The sequence below is a fragment of the Vitis vinifera genome, chromosome 12, assembly GCF_030704535.1.
Source record: "Vitis vinifera cultivar Pinot Noir 40024 chromosome 12, ASM3070453v1".
Classification (NCBI taxonomy): Eukaryota; Viridiplantae; Streptophyta; class Magnoliopsida; order Vitales; family Vitaceae; genus Vitis; species Vitis vinifera.
The window spans coordinates 5,860,280-5,879,696 of NC_081816.1; positions in this window are offsets into that span (position 1 = coordinate 5,860,280).

Below are 19,417 nucleotides of genomic sequence, written 5' to 3' on the forward strand. Positions count from 1 at the left end.
CGTGGGCTTATAGGCCGGGCCGCGGGCCTAGCATTTTAGCTCGGCCCGGCCCGGCCCGCCCGTTGGAGACCCTTAAATATGTCAAACTAAAAGTGAAAATGATCAATAAATATATTTGACTTATTAATTAAGTTTCAAATTTCAGGAGAAAAAAATATAAGAAAAGTAAAGCGAGGGATAGGATATATGAATAGGTCTAAGCCTTTATATGTTCGACGGAATGCAAACACCAATAAATAATATTAGATACAACATAAATGTTATATTTAAAATAATAATTGATTTTATTTTAATATAATTCTAAATCATTATTATAAATAATAAAATAAATTACTAATAATCATAACAATTTCATATTGTATTACAATAATTAATTATATATAAATAATTTACAACCTTTTACTATTTCATTTTGAATGTAACCATTCTTGTATAGAAGTTTCATGACTAACATAGACCTCAATTAGATGCAAAATCAATTTTTAAAAAAAAAGTTTAATATATTTTACCCCCTCAGTCTATCTCATGTTTTACACATTTCCCTTTTAGGTTTAAAATCAAACATATTGAACCACAAACTTCTTAAATTGCAACACTCTATCTTTTTTGTTGGATGGTATTAGTTTAAATGGACAAAAATCTCACGTGTTGTGCACATGACTAACTAATGAAGGGTAGACGTGTAAATTCCCAAACCCAAAAATCCCTAAACAGCTCTTCCTCTCTCAATCTTCATCTTTGTTTTCGTTTGTAACACATTGCACCCCTAGTCCTTTTTTTTTTTTTTTTTTTTGACAATAATGCTTAGTCACAAAAAATAATAACTCTTTTACTTTCTTATAACATATTTTAGAACAACTATTCTAAAATCTCAAATTATTTGTATGTGTGTATATGTACTTTTCTTATAAAATTTTTTACATCACAAGTGATTAAACCACACAAATTTATAATAGATATAGGATTATTGTTTTTTTTTACATATATAATACATCACATATGTATTTACTATTATAGTATATAATATTTAATCATGAAAAATTAAATAGATAAATAAAAATGATATTAGAGATTTATATCTATTTCATGATGAATAAATATCATGGTAATAGCATTTGTTATTTTGCAATGATAAAAGTTAAAACTTAGGAAAATTTAAAATTTGATTTTTCATTTTTGACATAAACAATTTTATTTTAAATTTAAAATCTTCGTTTCTTTGACATTTCTTTTTCTTTTTTAAAGATAATAATGTTTGTATGCAAATAAGAATTGATAACGAATGAAAATTAACTTGAAATCTTAATTTCTTTTCTCAATCTTTTACTGTTTTATCGATATAATTATGGAAAATAATTTTAATTTGAGATGAATGTAAAGATAGTTTTAATTTTGAATTCAATTAAAAGTACAATATATCTTTTTTAACATCAAGTGGTTTATAGATGAGATGACAAAAAAAAGTGGTTAGAGGGTGAAATATCATGAGCTCAAATCATAACAATTACAAGTTAATACTATGATCATTAAAGGGTTAAAATGTCTTCCCTATAAACCTAAGATAGGTGTTGGGACAGTTGTTATGACTTTAGAAATTGATTCAACCATAAAACATTCCTAAAGCATAAACAATAAATTATCATTAAAAAATCTTTTATCACAAAACTAGATAAAACATGACCAATAATTTATTATTAAAAAATCTTTAGCAATAAAACTAGATTTGTCACTAAAGATATCTCTTTTGTGATGAAAACTTTTGTCAAAAAGAATATGGATTTTGTGATGAAACTATATAATTGTCAAAAAAAAAAAAAAATTAATGACAAAATGGTATGATCTAATGGCAAAATTATTTTATTTTCTATAATTTTTTATTTATTTATTTGCATCATAAAATTGTGATATTCCATGACAATTCCAATTTCATCACCAAAACTTAATATTTTATGACGAAATAGAAGATTTGTAAATCATGAATTTTAGTGACAAGCTTTTGTCAATGAACCTTGTCACAAAAAAATTTCTTACAATACCCTATTAGTGACAAATTATTGTTTATTTATGACAAACACTTTTGTGGCAAAAACTAATATTTGTTGTAGTGCACAGAATAAAGTCGCATACCTCTAAAGAGGTTTATATAGGCTTCCCTGTGGACTTAAGTAATTTGAATCCATGTTGGGTTTGAGCCACTAATCTAACCTACTTGGGTCATAATTAATGAAGTAACCATATTTGGCTCCAATAAATTAATCAACCTAGTCCAAAAAGACCATGCATGCTCTTTTGCACAACCTTTTATTTTTACCAAAATGTCTTTATGCACATATGTTAACAAGGAACCTAAATATCCCTTAATAAATTTGTCATCAAGGAATATGACTTAAGTGATGCCCATAAGGACCCATAAGAAAATATTGGCTTCCTCATAATTAGATTTTTAAGTTGACCAACACGTCGCAACAGATAATCAACTACACTCTAGTATTCATAATCTAACAAGGTATACGTTATCAATCTCTCAAGATTATCTTTTCAATCATTGAGATTCAAATTCTCCTATTATGTGATCAATTGACATAGTCTAGCTCTCCAAGAGTATACATCGAATTCAAATTAAGAAATTACTATGATGATAGTTTTATTGATCACATGTTCTTAGGATCACTCAAACACTATAATAAATATCAATTTTTATCATGAAAGTGATTGTCATAGATAAACAATAATTTGTACTATTAGTGCATTATGACAAAAAAAATAATAATTTGTCATTAGGTTTGTAGACACAGTCGCATCAATGAAAGTTATGATCCGCAAATTTTCTGTTTCATCATGAAAAATTAAGTGTTGGTGGTGAAATTAGAACTGTCATTGAATAATCACATTTTATGATGTGGAAAATCGTCATAGAAAATAACAATTTTTTTCACTAGATCCTACCATTTTTTCACTAAAAGATATATTTTTTGTGAAAAAAAATGATATAATTTTGTCACCAAACATATATTTTTATGAAAAAAGCGTTCATCATGAAAGAGGTATCTTTAGTGACAAATATAATTTTGTAGCAAAAGATTTCTTTTGATGATAATTTATTGTTATCACTTTGGAATATTTTATAAAGCTCGAGTCAATTTCTAAATTCAAGATGTTAATATTAACTTGCGATTCTTGTGATTTGAACTCATGACCTTTCACTCTAAAAACACTTATTTTAACCATATCATCGATAAACCAATTGATGTTTAAAAATGTATTCTATATTTTTAATTGAATTCAAAATTATAAATATTTATACATTAATCTTAAATTAGGATTATTTTGCATATTCATATTAATGAGGTAATAAAAGGTTGAGAAAAAAAAAATAAAGATTGCAAATCAAATTTCATAAAATTATCAATTCTTATTTGCATACAAACATTATTATCTTTAAAAAATGCTATGAATATGGAACTAACTGGGGTACAAAAGTGAGTTGCAAATAATTAGGACAACAAGAATAGTACCTTAATAAAATCCACGCGTCCTCTTTTACCTTTTGTTTATTACTTTTTCATTAAATAGGGAATTATTTTTTTGAAAAAAAAAATGTTCACTAAAAGTTACATCAACTCTACTATGGGCCACTCTATAATGGTTTTTGCTTCCTGATGTTTTGGATACAACAATGTAAGATCAAACTGGTTGGCTCTATGGATCCACAACAGAAGACATCCTCACAGGAATGAGGATACATTCAAAAGGTTGAAAATCCATTTGAATTCTTTCATGGGGTCTACAGTCAATTCCCGAGCTTTGCCAGCATATTGCATCATGGTCGGCTCACATTTCTTACCTAAGGAGATGAAAACAAAAACCATTTAGCTTTCTACATAAATAACATTCTTACTTCACCAACCGTTGTTTTATTATCATTTGATGGTCCTATTGAAAATAACTTAATTCTAAATATTTTCTACTTTAAAAATGTAACTGGCCACCATACCTAAAATCTCAAGCTAGTAATGTAAAAAAAATGTGCCCAATGATGTAGGTCCAAGAGCTAGCTGTGTTGATACCAATATCTCTCTTTGTCAGTTACAACTTTGACACTATTGGAACATAGTAGGGTTGGGCTTTCAATCCGAGCATGCTGGAACAACTTAAGGATGGGGAGAATAACCCTAGTGACTTCATGGTTATTTTGATTTTTCAGTGTCATTCTAAAACTCCTGGGTTGTTGGAGACCGTCTTTGAAGTTACAAAAAAGGATGTTGGCGGGTTCACCTTTTATGGGTCCCTGATTTTTGTTCCAGCCACTACTCTTGTGTTGTTGCATATGGTAGCAGTGGTTGTTGTTGATACCTAGTCAATGGAGAATTGATTCCTTCTTCGAAGTGACAGTGGAAGCTTCTATTCAAACACTAGAATCTGGACTTCCTGCTTTCCTGCACAAAGATGTTCAAACGGGTTGTTTGGACACACCCTCCGAAGCTTAAGTCAGATTGGAAGCCCTTAGAGAGAGAGAAAGAGAGAGTTGGTTCGAGAACTTATCTCCTCCCCCTGTTTTATTGTAGTAGGGTTTTTATAATGTTCCGCGGTGAAAAGAGGGCTCAGCGGTGCTGAGTTAGCCCTGGTAATGAAGATTGCATAGTAGTGATAGGGCAATCATTACATTTATAGGGCAATTGGGGGCTATGTTAGGCAGCACGTCATGATATAGCTTGTCATTCCTCCAACCTTGCACCTATCGAGGTAGACGTAAGGATGAGAAGAGTCCCATCAGTCAATCTGGTGTTAGTTGGGCAGGGTCTAGCATATCAGAAAAGATTTGAGGCTATCAAAGAGGTGAGGGTTGCTTGGCAGCGCAAATGATCTAGGCAAGATGCCCCAGAGTACCTTGAAGGTTGTCCGAACAATGATGAAAGATGTGACATGTGGCCTAACCGAAAGAATGACACGTGGATAGACACGTGGAAGTATTCGTGGGTGGACACGTGGGATAAGGTCCCTACAATGCCCTCTTCAACACTTGCACTTGTGTCCGGGCAAGAATGGATGGGTTGAAACTGTCCTCTGGAGTCCCCCAGTGTGAGTATGACACATGTCAACCATTTATTGGGGGACACTTCCTCAGAGGCGTTCTGCTAGGTGGCGTGTCGCTTCGGGTTATACAGTTTGATGGCTATCTTTTAGGATCCCTAGGGTTTTGGTTCCTTATAAATAAGGAAACCTTAAGCCTTTTGGGTTTTTACTTGGACGTTTTTTATTCTAAAAGCTTTTCCTTATGCCATTACCCTTCTGTATTCTGTGTTTTCTGGTCACCGTCGTTCTATCGCCCTTTCATTCATTATCTCGGACATCTCTTGCATCTTGTTCTATAGCGACTCCAGTGGCTGTTCAACTTCTCGATAGCCTCGTCATTTTCACCAGTTTTGGTTCAGAAGGCGTATCTTTTTCCAGCAGTGGTCCTTGAGACTTGTGGTAAGATTTCTTTCCCATATTGGTTCTCTGTCTTTTCTATTTGATTGGTTGTAGTTAGGGATTTGTTGGATTTTGCACTGTTTGTTTGGTAGTGGTGTATAGAATGAATTATGCGTAGTTCTTTTCTAGTGAGAGAGGCCATTGTTGGAGATTAATGTGGTCCTAATAGGATTGAGAGTGTTGTAGTTGGGTCATGGTCAAATGGGGAGATCCTTGGATGGGGTCTATCCTATAGGTTGAGCTCAGGCTCTGCCCGGTTACAGGCTTTGAACAAGTGTAGGTTGGCCTTTATACATCTAAGGCATTGTTTTGAGAACAGGAGGGTTGGGTGACTACTCTTTAATATTCGGTCCTTGTGCTGTGCAGGTTCTACTCGGCCCACCATATTAGAATGGCATCTCGAGGGGGTGACACTTCTACCAATGCGACTGGTAAGGACAAGAAGAATGTTCGACCAAGAGAAGTTGTCGGACGAACACAGTCGAGGAAGTCTATTGAACAACTTAATGTACGGGAGTTCAGGGAGCGCTTTCGTACTCCGATTAGCATTCTGATTCGTTTTTTGAGTAGTGACCCAGTGTCAACCAAGCAGGAGCCCGATGCCATTGTTTTTAGTAAGGAGCACTTCAACGTCAGGTTTCAATTCCCTCTCATTTCCCTGTTCAAGCAGTTTCTTCACTTCACCAAGATTCCTCCAGTCTTCCTCCACCCAAACGTAATTAGGGTACTGATGGGGTGTAGCATTCTGAGTATGCCATACCATTTGGACCTTTTCTTACTAGAGGTCCTATTTATCTACACCATCAAGATAAGCGGAAAGAAAATTTTTAGCTTATTTTCTCATATTCCATCTCTTCAACTGGTGACCAGACTCCCAGATTCCACCAAGAGAGCAACTAAAGGATGTGTTGTTGTTTCAGGCCCTTGGTTGGCCCATATGAGCATCTAGATAACCCATTTGAGCCTCGTTGTTCGTTAGGGATTTTGGGTATAGTAAACCGTCGTACTCTTGCTTTGTAATTCATAATTATAGGATTGCTGCTAACGTACATTATCTGGTGTACTATAGAAAAGATGAGGAGAGGTCGACTGGTAGAGTGGGTGGACAAGACTTTTTTTCGACCGGCTGAACAAATTATTCATGATTTCTGCTAGAAAACGGAATCATGAGACTCTATTGATTGAAGAAAATTTACTGAAATTGGTTCGAGATCCGGTGTCATACTTCATTTCTTCCTCTCTTCCACATTTTGCACCCAGAGTGGTGGTGCCCAACAAACATTATGTGGTGAATGATCTTCCTTTTTATGCAGAGGCCCGGGCAACACACAAGAGGAAAATGCTGGACCGGTTTGCCCAAAGAGAGAAGAAACACTAAGATGGGACTCTGAGACAAGCTCTGGGTAGGATTCATCCAACCACCAGTTCTATTGCTCGTCCTCCTCCTAAGAAGAAGTCCTTTCTTCAGCCTGCCGAGAAGACCTTGGATTTATCTCCGCTCACATCCTCTCATTTGTCTCCTTCATCCTTAGCAAAGGTTGGCGTCGATCAAGGCTCATCCGACTCGCCTTCTGTGGGGGTCAGTTCGGACCAGGAGATTGAGCCAACTGTGTCCTTCATCAACCTAGAGCCAGAAGAAGAAGAAGAAACAGAAGATATGGCTCCAAATCTGAGGGTCGGCTTCAAGGAAAGGCATTGTAAGCGCATATTCAAGGCACTTCTGGCCATACTCCTGCCTGTTAAGAAAAGTCGTCCGGAGGCCTCTCGTGAGGAATCGGCTCCGGACACTCCTACGGGGCATGTGCCCCCTTTTGAAGCAGCCCAACCCTACTTAGAGTTAATAGTGGGGCCTCCTTCAGATGACGCTTGTCTAGTAGGAGACGAGGTTCCTACAGCTGCTCCGAGCAGCAAAAATAAGGGAAAAGAGGCTTTGGCTATTCCTTCGAGCTAGGAGGATGTCGTAACGTTACTAAAGACAGTTCCCTACTTTACGACGCTTGAGCTCCTAACTTTAGGCATGAACGAATTCTTTCCATTATCTCATCGCCATTTCGTCAACCTAGGCGGCATCCCTCATATGGTCGGCATGGTTTAACCCTCATATGTTGTTCTAGACTTTGAACTTCGATGCACTTATCTTCTGCTGAAGTACACTACTGAAGAGATGGTGAAAGTGGTAGGCTTTATTCTTCTTCAGCCCAAGTTTGCCTAATCATTCTGGTTCTGACATCTATTTTACTATTGTTTCAAGGAGATGGCTGCTATTCATAACTTGATGCGATAGTGAAGCTCACTTCTCAAATGGTTAGAGATTGCGGAGAGTATGCCGGTATTTCTTACCCAACAGGTAGATACCAATGAAGAACTCCACTCTCAACTTGGTCGGGTATAGAGCGAGTTGGTCGCAGCTCGGATAGCAACCGTTGATATAGAGAAAGGTATGAGGCGGCTACAAGAGGAGACATAGGCGGCGAAGTCTAAGGCTTGCCGGATGGAAGAGGAAAAAGACGCTGTAGAGGCCAAATGCAAAGGCGCTGAGCAAGAGAGTGATCACTTGAAGAAGGAGCTCGAAGAGTTTTAGGCAGCCTCCGAGGCTCAAAAGAAACAACTTGAGGAGCTTCGAGTCGGATTCACTACTGAGAAGGAGGCACTAACTAAAGATTATCAGAAGTAGGTGGATGAGATGTTCTTATTCGGCTATCAGTGCTGCTTGAGGAAGAACGACATCACGCAAGACATCCCCACCTATCCTTCGGATTACGAGGAAGACACAGTAGTAAGTGGTCCCACCCTAGGAGATAAAGATACGGATGCTCCTGGTCCCTTTACTGGGCAATGACTTTCATATTTTTCATTTCTTCCATCCGAACTTGTAATGAATTTTTCATTTATCGATATACACATTCCACGCTTGGAGCAGGGGTGTTATGTCTAGCATTTACAGATAGTAAGCCCCTGAATCTCCAGCTTCAGATACAATGTAAGGTCCTTCCTAATTTTCTTGGAGCTTCCCGACTTCCTGTTCAGCCGTATTCTCAAAGACTTTTTTTAGGACAAGAGTCCCAACCATGAAGGTATGTAGTCGGACCTTCCAATTGTAGTGGGCAACAACTCGTTGCTGGTAAGACGCCATCTAGATGGCTACGTTCCCTCTTGCTTCATCTGCCCAATCTAGGTGTCTTTCAAGTTCCGTACATTCGTTTCTCTGGCCTTGAATGGTAATCCGAGCTGTGGGCATGCCTATCTCTATTAGGATAATCGCATCCATCCCATAGGGTAGGGCAAAAGAGGTGGTTCCCATTGGTCGTCCGGGTGTTGTCCGATAGGCCCACAAGACTCTAGGCAGTTCATCAACCCACATTCTTTTGGCTTTCTCCAACAATTTCTTTAGTGCAGAAAGCAGAGTCTTGTTTGTTGCTTTTACTTGCCCGTTGCTTTGAGGATACCGAGGAATGGAATACAAGTTTTTGATTTTCAGCTTTGAGCATAAGGTTCTGAAGGCAATGCTATCAAACCGTGGCCAATTATTAGCTATAATTGCCTATGGGATTCCAAATCGGCAAATGATGTTTTTCCAAAGAAACTCGGAAACGTATTTGTCTTTGATGGTGGCATATGCTTCTACTTCTACCCATTTGTTGAAGTAATCAGTGGCTATAAGCAAAAACTTTTTCTACGCAACAGCGATGGATAGGGGCCCCACTATGTTCATTCCCCATTGCGCAAAGGGTCAAGGGCTTGTGACCGGATTTAGGTCATCAAAGGGCATGTGGGGAATGGGAGCGTGCCTTTGGCACCGATCACACCTCTTGACATAGTTCGCAGCACCTTGTTTCATGGTAGGCCAATAGTATCCTTGTGAATGAGCGTGATGTGCTAAGGTTTGTCCCCCTGCGTGATTGCCACATACGCCTTCATGTAGCTTTGTCAACACATACTGTGTCTTCATGTTGTTTAAGCATCTGAGGTACGAACCTCTAAAGGATTTCTTGTAGAGGATATCCCCAATCAAAGTGAAGCGGGCTGCTTGCACTCGTATGTTATGAGTCTGCTTACTTTCTTCAAGAAGACTTTCGGTCCGGAGATATGTCTCAATTTTGTTCATCCAGCCAACGCTTACTTCATTAGTGGAGCACACAGATGCGACAACTATGGATGACGTATCCTGGATGTAGATGGCCAGTAACATTGCTTTTTCACAAGGAGAGTAGCTACTATTCCAACTAAGGCGTCTGCCTAGGTGTTTTCTGAGCGGGAGATTCTCTTGGTGACCCATTTGTTCAATTTGTCCAAGCTAGTTTGTACATTTGAAAGGTACCAAGCCATGCGCTCGTCCTTAGCTTCATATTCTCCTTGAATTTACCTAACAACTAGCTAGGAGTCACTGCGTATTTCGAGCTTGGATGCTAACAAAGTTAGAGCAAGGCTAAGTCTAGCGAGGATTGCTTCATACTCGGCCTCATTATTAGAGACTAGGAATCCAAGCCAAATAGCCTACTCCAATTGCTCTCCGATTGGGGATTGCAAGAGGAGACCCATTCTGGATCTTAAGGCTTAGGATACCTCGTCGATGTGCAATATCCACCACCTCTTTTCAGGATAGTTTGCACCATGATGAGGTTTTTGGGGTGTTTCAGCTATGAAGTCAACCATGACCCGTCCTTTCATTGCCAGCCTAGGTTAATACTTGATTCCATACTCACTTAGTTTAATGGCCTACCTTAACCGTCTCCTGGATAGGTCTGGTTTGTGCAGAATGTTTCTGAGGAGTTGATTTGTGAGTATAATCACTTGATGAGCTTGAAAGCAAGGGCGGAGGTTTCGCGCAACACTCCTCAAGGCTAAGGCTGTTTGTTCTATTTTCGAATACCAGGTTTCTGCGTCAACCATTGTTTTGCTTACGTAGTAGACGAACCTTTGCTCCTTGTCATCTACGCAGCGGAATAGAACAACACTGACAACACAATCAGATACTGCTAAGTACATATATAATTGCTCACCAGGTCGAGGACTGATTAGAATGGGTGGGTGAGTGAGATAGCGTTTAATCTTCTCGAATGTTAGCTCGTAGTTAGTTGTCCACCCTACCGTGCTAGTTCATTTCAGTGTGAGGAAGAAGAGCCTTAACTTGTTTGTAAATCAGGCTATGAAGCCTCCTAATGTAGCCAGACGGCCTATGAGGCGTTGTAGCTCCTTTTTGCAACTTGGGACAGATGTTTCCATGATACCTTTAATTTGGTATCGATTGGCCTCTATGCCTTGTGTAACCATGAACCCTAAAATCTTGTCTACACTAACCCCAAATGCGCATTTGGCCGGATTAAGTTTCATATTGTACCATTTCATCAAGTGAAAGATTTCTTCTAAATGCTAGGCATGCTCAATCCTGGTCCTGTTCTTCACCACAATGTTTTCAATATACACCTCTATCGTGCGTTTGATTAAAGGTTTGAAGATCTTCGTCATCAACCGTTGGTAAGTGGTCCCAACATTCTTGAGTCCAAATGACACGACTTTGTAGCAAAAGAGTCTGTGTGGCATTATGAAGACGGTTTTCTCTTCATTTGGTTGATACATAGGGATTTGGTGGTACAAAAAAAAAACGTCCAGGAAGGAGAGCATTCCATGTCCGGCAGTTGAGTCAACTATTTGGTCTATTCATGGTAATGGGAAGCTATCTTTTGGGTAGGCATCATTCAAGTTGGTGTAATCGACACAGACCCGCCATTTGCCTTATTTTTTCGGGACAACCACTACATTCGCCAACCACTCTGGATACTCTATTTCCCTGATGAATCCAACCGCCAGTAACTTTTCTACCTCGACTTGGATGAATTTTTGCCTATCCGAGTGGAAGCATTGGACCTTCTGGCAAATAGGTCGTGAGGAAGGGACAACATTGAGTCGATATAAGGCTATTGATGGATGAATGGATTTCGAGCATATCGAAATGGGTCCATGTGAAGACACCTTTATTACGCTAAAGTACCTCTATGAGAGCTCTTACTTCTTCCGTCATGAAGAGTGAGCTAAAATAGGTGAAGTGATCATTTTCTTTTAAGAGATGTATGATCTACAGGGGGTCGGCTGTTAGCAAATCTCTTTCCACCGAGCACTATAATTGCTATTGTTCCTTTGTACTAGTTGGTTCAGTAGGAGGCTTAGGAACACTTGTGGACCCGAATTCTCATGTTACTTGGTAACATTGTCATGCCGCTAATTGGCTTCCAAAAAGGTTAACCTGTCCATCCTCAGTCAAGTAGCTCACTATTTGGTGATATGTGGAGGGGATGACCTTCATGCCATGCAACCATGTGCGTCCCATGATGGCGTTGAAATGGGACAAGTCTTCTATGATTGATAACAGCACATTGAGGACCACTAGCTCAACTTGGACAAGTAGCACGACATATCCCAGAGATGTCGTTGACACTCCATTGAATCCTAACAGTATCTGTCCGGGATTTTCTAAAGCGAATGGTGAGAACCCCATTTGTTAGAACGCGGACATCTGTAACAAGTCGGCTGAGCTGCCTGGATCAACTAAGATCCGCCTTACATCGAAATCATTGATTCCCAACGTCATGATGAGGGCGTCTTGATGCAAATGTAATACCCGATTGGGGTCTACTAGGGGAAAAGTGATTGTCCCATCTATTAGGCGTACCCCCCCTTCAGTCAATCATGGTTGGATTGAGTTAATCCGTTCTCGTATGGAGGCGGCTCGGAGCAACCTTTGTCTCTTCCGCTTAGAGTTGTATTCCTCATCGACGGGCCCTCCATGGATGTAATTGATCATGGCTCTAGGAGTTGCTGAAGTTGTAGGGGTTTGAGCATCCGGATCTTGGTTTGTCTGTGCTCGTCTCCTTTTTGAGCAGACGTACTGCTTTAGGTGTCCGACTCTTACCAGTTTTTCCAGTAGGTAATGGAGACTTCTGCATTGCTCCATGGTGTGGTCATGTTCCTTATGGCAAGCACACTTTCTACTCCAATCCCGCTTAGTAGGATCCGTCTTGATGGTTTCTAGCCATCTAAAATCAGCCAGATCCCGGATCAAAGGGAAGAGCTTGTCGTATGAAATGTTGAGGGGGGTGAGGCTGGCTTGGCTTGACTAATGTCGTCCGCCTTACCCTCTTCCTACCTACCTTCGTTGGCTTGTAGTCTTAGAGCCCTTGGGTGAGTCATTCCTAGCAAGTTGACTGGTGACCAGAACCTGCTGGGTAGCTGCACGGACATCGTCTTTGAGCATGGAGTACTTGTTTACTCGTCTGAATAGATCGTCCATAGTTATAGGAGGCTTTTTTGCGAAAAATTAAAACAAGGGTGTACCTGGGCAACTACTCCTCTTAAAGATTTGCAAGACGACATCCATGCTATAAAATTCTACTTGAAGTACAACCTGCCCAAAATGCTTTACAAACTCCCTCAATGATTCATTCTCCTGCATTTTTACATTTTACAAGGTATTGATGTTTTTTTTTATGTCATGCTGAGCACAGGTATTGTCCCACGAAGGCCTCCGATAGATCTCGGAAGTTATCGACGAAATTCATCGAAAGACGGTGGAACCATGAGAGAGCCTGACCTTGGAGGCTGGCTGGAAAGACCTTGCACAGTAGCGTATCATTCCCTATGTCAAGGGTCATGAGCTGCCTGTAGTGCATGATATGGTCGAATGGATCACTGGATCCGTCAAATGCAGAGAATTTTGGAATTATGAACCCTCGTGGGGGCTCATAGGTGATGATGTCAGGGGTGAAAAGCGTGGAGAACATATCATCCAATCGCCTACTGGCAAAACCGGGGGGACCTCTGTTTGTCAAACCCCCTACTGGTTGTTGTGTTGGCATATGGGGGAGCCAGTCTGTGATGATAGGTGCAGTTAAGGGGCTAAGATATGCTTCATGGGCCATTGCTTCATATAGTTTCCCCATTATGTTAAGCGTCTGAGGCCCTAGCCTTGTGTGCATTATGTCTGATAGTTGGGACTTCCTATCGCGTCTTCTCTTTGTTGAGACACGAGTGGAATTTGAGCTTTCATCCTACTGCGCGTGATAGGCTGATAGAGATCTTTGTTCAGGTATTCTTTCTGGTTCATTGGAGGGGAACCCTGTGTTTCTAAGATATGTTGCCTCCTCGTTTTACCTAGAGTTCACTTGCTGACTTCTTGGTTGTCGGCTACGAGGAGGGCCCGATGAGGATACCTGAATACGCAACACGTTGTTTTCTTCCTCGAGTCTCCTTGTCTCTTGGAACAGAGCTTGCACTTGTCGTTCACTCTCTCGTTGGCGTATCTCCATACTTGCACGCCAGCCAAAGTAACTCTCGTCACCCATGGCTGTTGAGCAACTTCTAGAGGGTGTTGATATTTTTGTTCTGCTTCCCATAGACGGTGCCAATGTTGATACCTAGTCAACGGAGAATTGATTCATTCCTTGAAGTGATAGTGAAAGATTCTATTTAGACGCTGGAATCTGGACTTCCTGCTTCCCTGCACATAGATGTCCGGACGGGTTGTCCAAATATACCCTCCGAAGCTTAAGTCATATTAGAAGCCCTTAGAAAGAGAGAGAGAGAGAGAGAGTTGGTTCGAGAACTTATCATTTCCCCCTGTTTTATTGTAGTAAGGTTTTTATAATGTTCTGCGGTGAAAAGAGAGCTTAGGGATGCTGAGTTGGCCCTAGTAATGAAGATTGCGCAGTAGTGACAGGGCAATCATTACATTTGCAAGGCAACTAGGGGCTATGTCAGGCGACACATCATGATATAGCTTGTTGCCCTTCCAAACTTGCACCTACTAAGGCAGACGTAAGGATGGGAAGAGTCCCATTAGTCAATCTGGTGTCAGTTGGGCAAGGTCTAACATATCAGAAAAGATTTGAGGCTATCAAAGAGGTGAGGGCTGCTTGGTAGCGCAAATGATCCGAGCAAAATGCCCCTAGGTACCTTGAAGGGCGTCCGAATAGTGATGAAAGATGTGACACATGGCCTAACCAGGAGAATGCCACATGGATAGACACGTGGAAGTATTCGTGGGTGGACACATGGGATAAGGTCCCTACAGTTGCAACCTTGATATGACCATCTCATGTTGGGGTTGAATCAAGAATAGGAGAGGTAATATGTAGTGTATGGCTACTACTATGCTTCTTGCCATTTTTGAAAGGCCTATTTGGGAAATGAAAAAAATGAGATACCTACATCCACCATATGCAAGTCAGCAGCTTTGGCACTGTTTTTTCTTGCTTTCATTATTATAGGTAAAAGAAAGAGTTTCAAGAAATTCAATTGAAACGAGGGAATCTTTACTTTGTTATGACATGCATCATCCCACTGGTTTAATATAAGGCAAATTTAAACCTTTCTTGAGTCCATTTTTCTTCTCCCGAGTCTTACCTTTTTTACTTTCTTCTTCTGCCAAGTGCCAACAAAATGGTATTTTGACATTTTTCTTTTCACCACAACTACAGCTATAACTTTGTGGGTGAAATGAAATCATGATCATGTTGTTAAACCACCAATTTAATCTAAAACCATACAAAACCAACTTGAGTATTTTAATCAACCTTTTGCTTTCATGTAAGTTTAGTAAATAGAAAAAATAAATATTTTGGTTTCCTATCAATTAAGGCTATGATAAAGTATCAATTAAATTGCTTGAAAGCCTAGCATTAATAAGGAATTAGAGTGCGTTTGTTGGGCTTTTAGATGAAGTATTTTTTCTAGAAGGATTTTTGGTAGAATTACTATCAAGACTGATAAATGATTTTTCAACAAGCTTGCCAAATTGGCTCTTAGCATGTGTCATGCCCGACAATGCATTTCATATTTTCTCAATTCAATATAAATATTCAAGTTTCTCATTTTGATTAAAGTTCCTCAATTACATGCTTTTCTAGTACTCAAAAGACCTTGTTTGGATATTTAATTTTTTAAAACATGTTCTAGGTTTCCTCTTTTTACTAGTTTTGAATTCCTATAGATTATCTTCTTCCGTTTGTGTGCAACTTCTATATACAACTCTTTCCATCTTCTCTCATCGCCGAAACCATGCTCCTTAGAAGAGGCAAGGTTATGTGTAACTTGTATAAATTCATATAATCAATCCAAGAATGTTAATCCAAGAATTTTGAGGTCAGTCTTTTCATTATATCTTCTTTATGATATCAGAGTAGGATTGTCATGCCTCGAATTCTGGGCAACCCAGAATTCGACTCGTGACCTTAGCTCAAAGGTTTGAACCTAAGGGTTATGTCTATCCAAGTTGGCAATCAGTCTTGAAAATTAACCTGATTTTTTTTTTTTTTAAAAAAACAAAACAAAATAACATCTAACCTCAAATAAATTTACTAACCTAAGACTTACTATATCATAGTATTTTACTTCATTTTATTTATCTCCAAAACCAACCATTACTTGTTCATAAGTATAATAAATCCACCTATCATTTTTCCACACTAGATAATAACCCAAATAGTTACAATAATCTTTAAGTCAAAAAGAATATTTCCAAAAATGTTTTACAAACTAACAAAATATAATTTAAGTTATAAAAGTCCATATAACTCAAATTAGTACATTTCAAAAAGGTAATATAAATGAAAAACAACTAATATTATGGTTCTCTTACTTTCTGGGGCTTTCTGGAACACTTCCTGATCTTCTTATAGTTCTTTAAAAACTATATCCGTATTTAAAAATTTTAGAAAATAAAGGGTGAGCATTTCCACATTACTTAATAGGGTGTTTTATACCCCAAATGGGTTATAAATTATAGGTCAATAAAATACAATCACTTATTAAAATATAATATTATATCTATATTGTATACATTAAATGAATCACAACTATACAAATTTAAACCAATCAAAATTATCGCTTCTCTTATTCAATCATATGCCTAACATATCAACAATTCTAAATTCACCAAAATAAACAATTCATTTTAGTTTCGAATAAAATATTTGAAACATCCTGTTAATAAATAATATCAATCATTCTTTCAAATGTAACATGATGCAAATGCTTACACACAATCATGCAATACATTGTTGTTCTCGAGTTTTCACTTAAATATACGCATCCGTACCCAAATACACTCCCCATTCGAAGTCTTTCCAAGGTAATAAACTTTTGGGTCTTTCACCATAGGGATCTCACTCTCTTCTTAATTCACCTCTCACGGACCTTTCATTTCTCATTTCTTTTTTCCTTTCATTTTTGCCTCTTTGAGGTCTTTTCATTCTCATTTCCATTTCACACAACCATTTCTTCATTTTTCTCTTTCTTCACACAACCATGATGCATATGAAGGGCAATCAAATCATATTTTAACATCCATAATTTTTTAGGACATAATTCTATTTCCTCCCATTATATTTCATAATTTTCAACAATCCACACAACAATTTTTCTTCACTTTAATCACGACAAACATCAAAGAAAATTCACAATTAATTTGTATAGCATCAAAACATAGTTTTAAACCTTAACCACATAAATTCTATTTATTCCCTACATGCTTAATAATTTTCAACAACTAATATAACAATTTTTTTTCTTCAATTAAATAACCACACATATCCAAGAAAATTCTCACTAATACAAATATCAACAAAAACATAATTTATGTCATAATATATTTACCTCCAATAATCTCAATAATTTTAACACCCAATACAACAATTTTCCACAATTAAGCCACCACAACGTTCGGGAAATTTTTTCCAATAATTCAAATATTAACAAAAACCCAATTTATATCATCAATTTATTCATTTATAATAATATTAATAATTTTAAAACAATCATCTTAAACATATCTCAATACTCAAAATTTTGAACAAATAATTTTTATTATTTTCAACACTAACATATCACCAATAAATTTATATAATTTCTAACATGACAACAATCATAAAAATATACTAACCAATATTCCAATAATTTTTTTTTTCACAACCAGAACAATATGGTTCATTCTATCACGAGAATAACAATTAAATACCAACAATTATAATATTTTTATATTGCATTAAACTTTCATTTGCTTCACATTTAACATTTTCAAAGCAAAACTAAATCATTTTACACGTTTAGGGTTTCCAAAAACAACCTAAAAGAAAACTATATGACGATCTACTACACCCAACAACTCACCCATTTCCATGGAGGTTTTTGAAAATAAATAAAAGTAAAACGAAAAGCCCCAAAAAAGTCGAGAGAGAAATTTAGGAAAAACACACCCCTACCTGTACAGTAAAACCCAATTGTATGATCGAAAATCTGATTTAGTAGAATAAAATAATATTTTTGAATAAAGTTATAAAATATTATAATATTTTAATTATTTATAAAATATATTTATTTTAATGTGAATAAAAAAATTAAAAAAAAATTTAAAAATATATATTTTAAAAAGAATCTAAAAAAATTCAAATAAAAGTTTAATAGGACGAGATGAGGTGGGTATGGGAAATTCGTATACTTGTCTTGTCCTATTTAATTTTTTTAATGAGATGATGATAAAAATTATTTGAATAAATGGGACGGGGTTGGGACAGGGATAACCCATCTCTAATCCATTTTGTTGCCATCTCTACATGATTGAAGAGGATATTTTTTGACATGCAATTTTTCTTATATTTTATGTTATTTTCAAAACTCCTTGTGCATTAGAGTTGTAAACATGAATGATTAATTGAATAAATGAGGATAAAGATAATGTCACATCAATATGCATTCCACAAAAAGGAAGAAATTGAGTGGGAGCATGTACCGGCTTCATCAGCCGGCAATCATGCAAAATTTGGTTGATATTTACTTCTATTGTGGACTTTACACCAAGTTTACTCTATCATATGGGCCAATTATCCATCTCTATCGCCCTAAAGCATCAGTATCCCCTATTTGTCTTTTTGGGGAAAAACATAATAACCAGGTTGCAGGGTCAATTTGGTAGGGTACACTGTCGAGTATTGTGGACTTGGCCGCAAAGTACGACCACTGCACCTGACATGATCTCTAGGCCATGGTTTCTTCCACATGAATTTTCCCTTTTCTAAATTATGTTCAACGATATCATCATGGAGCTGCCTGCCACGCTTCTATAATTCAATCTTGACTTACCTTGAAGATCATGCATGCTTTTGTCTTCCACATTCATTTTTCCAAATCTTTAATGCAGCTAGATGATTAATTGCAAATTTATGTTGATTAACTCTTGTATTTTTTTATCATGCACGATACAAACTTAAACTCAATCTTAATTATTTTACAAATAAAATTTTGTTAAATTAACGACACTTCACAACAAGAAACTTTGGATTATTATACATATGTTCTATCAAAGGAAGTTCTACCGACATTATAATTATAACTTGGATGAGTTAGACGAGCGAGAAGACTAATTTGTTTCAAATCTACTACCAACTTGTCCAACCCAATCCAAATCTAATTAACTCAAGGTTGGATCGAAAATTATTAACCCACTCCACGCCCTACACAACTGAGGTTCCCATAAGTCACAATGAGTTCTTACAAGTTATTAAGTAAGATGATTATTTTAAAGTCTATTTCAAGTAAAATATATTACAAATACAGGTTTCCATGGGTTGTCTAAACGATTAAACTGTGGCAATATTAATATTTTATGGTTGATGGTTTTCTATCCCAAGCACCAAGTTAACCCATTTAAACCTTACCCACATCAATTGGAACTGGGGTGAACCCTTGAAGTTGCAGTCCAAAGAGACGTAAATTAAGGTGTCCATTAAATTCAAAGATTAATATTTAATTACCTAAAACAACTTATGAAATTTTCTTTATTTGATGACTTAAAACTTATCATTTAATCTTAATTTTCAAGCATCAAGATTGTTTAATAAAACTAATTAATTTTTTTTTAAGTTAGCTATCAAGTTTAACATATTAACTTTTATTAATA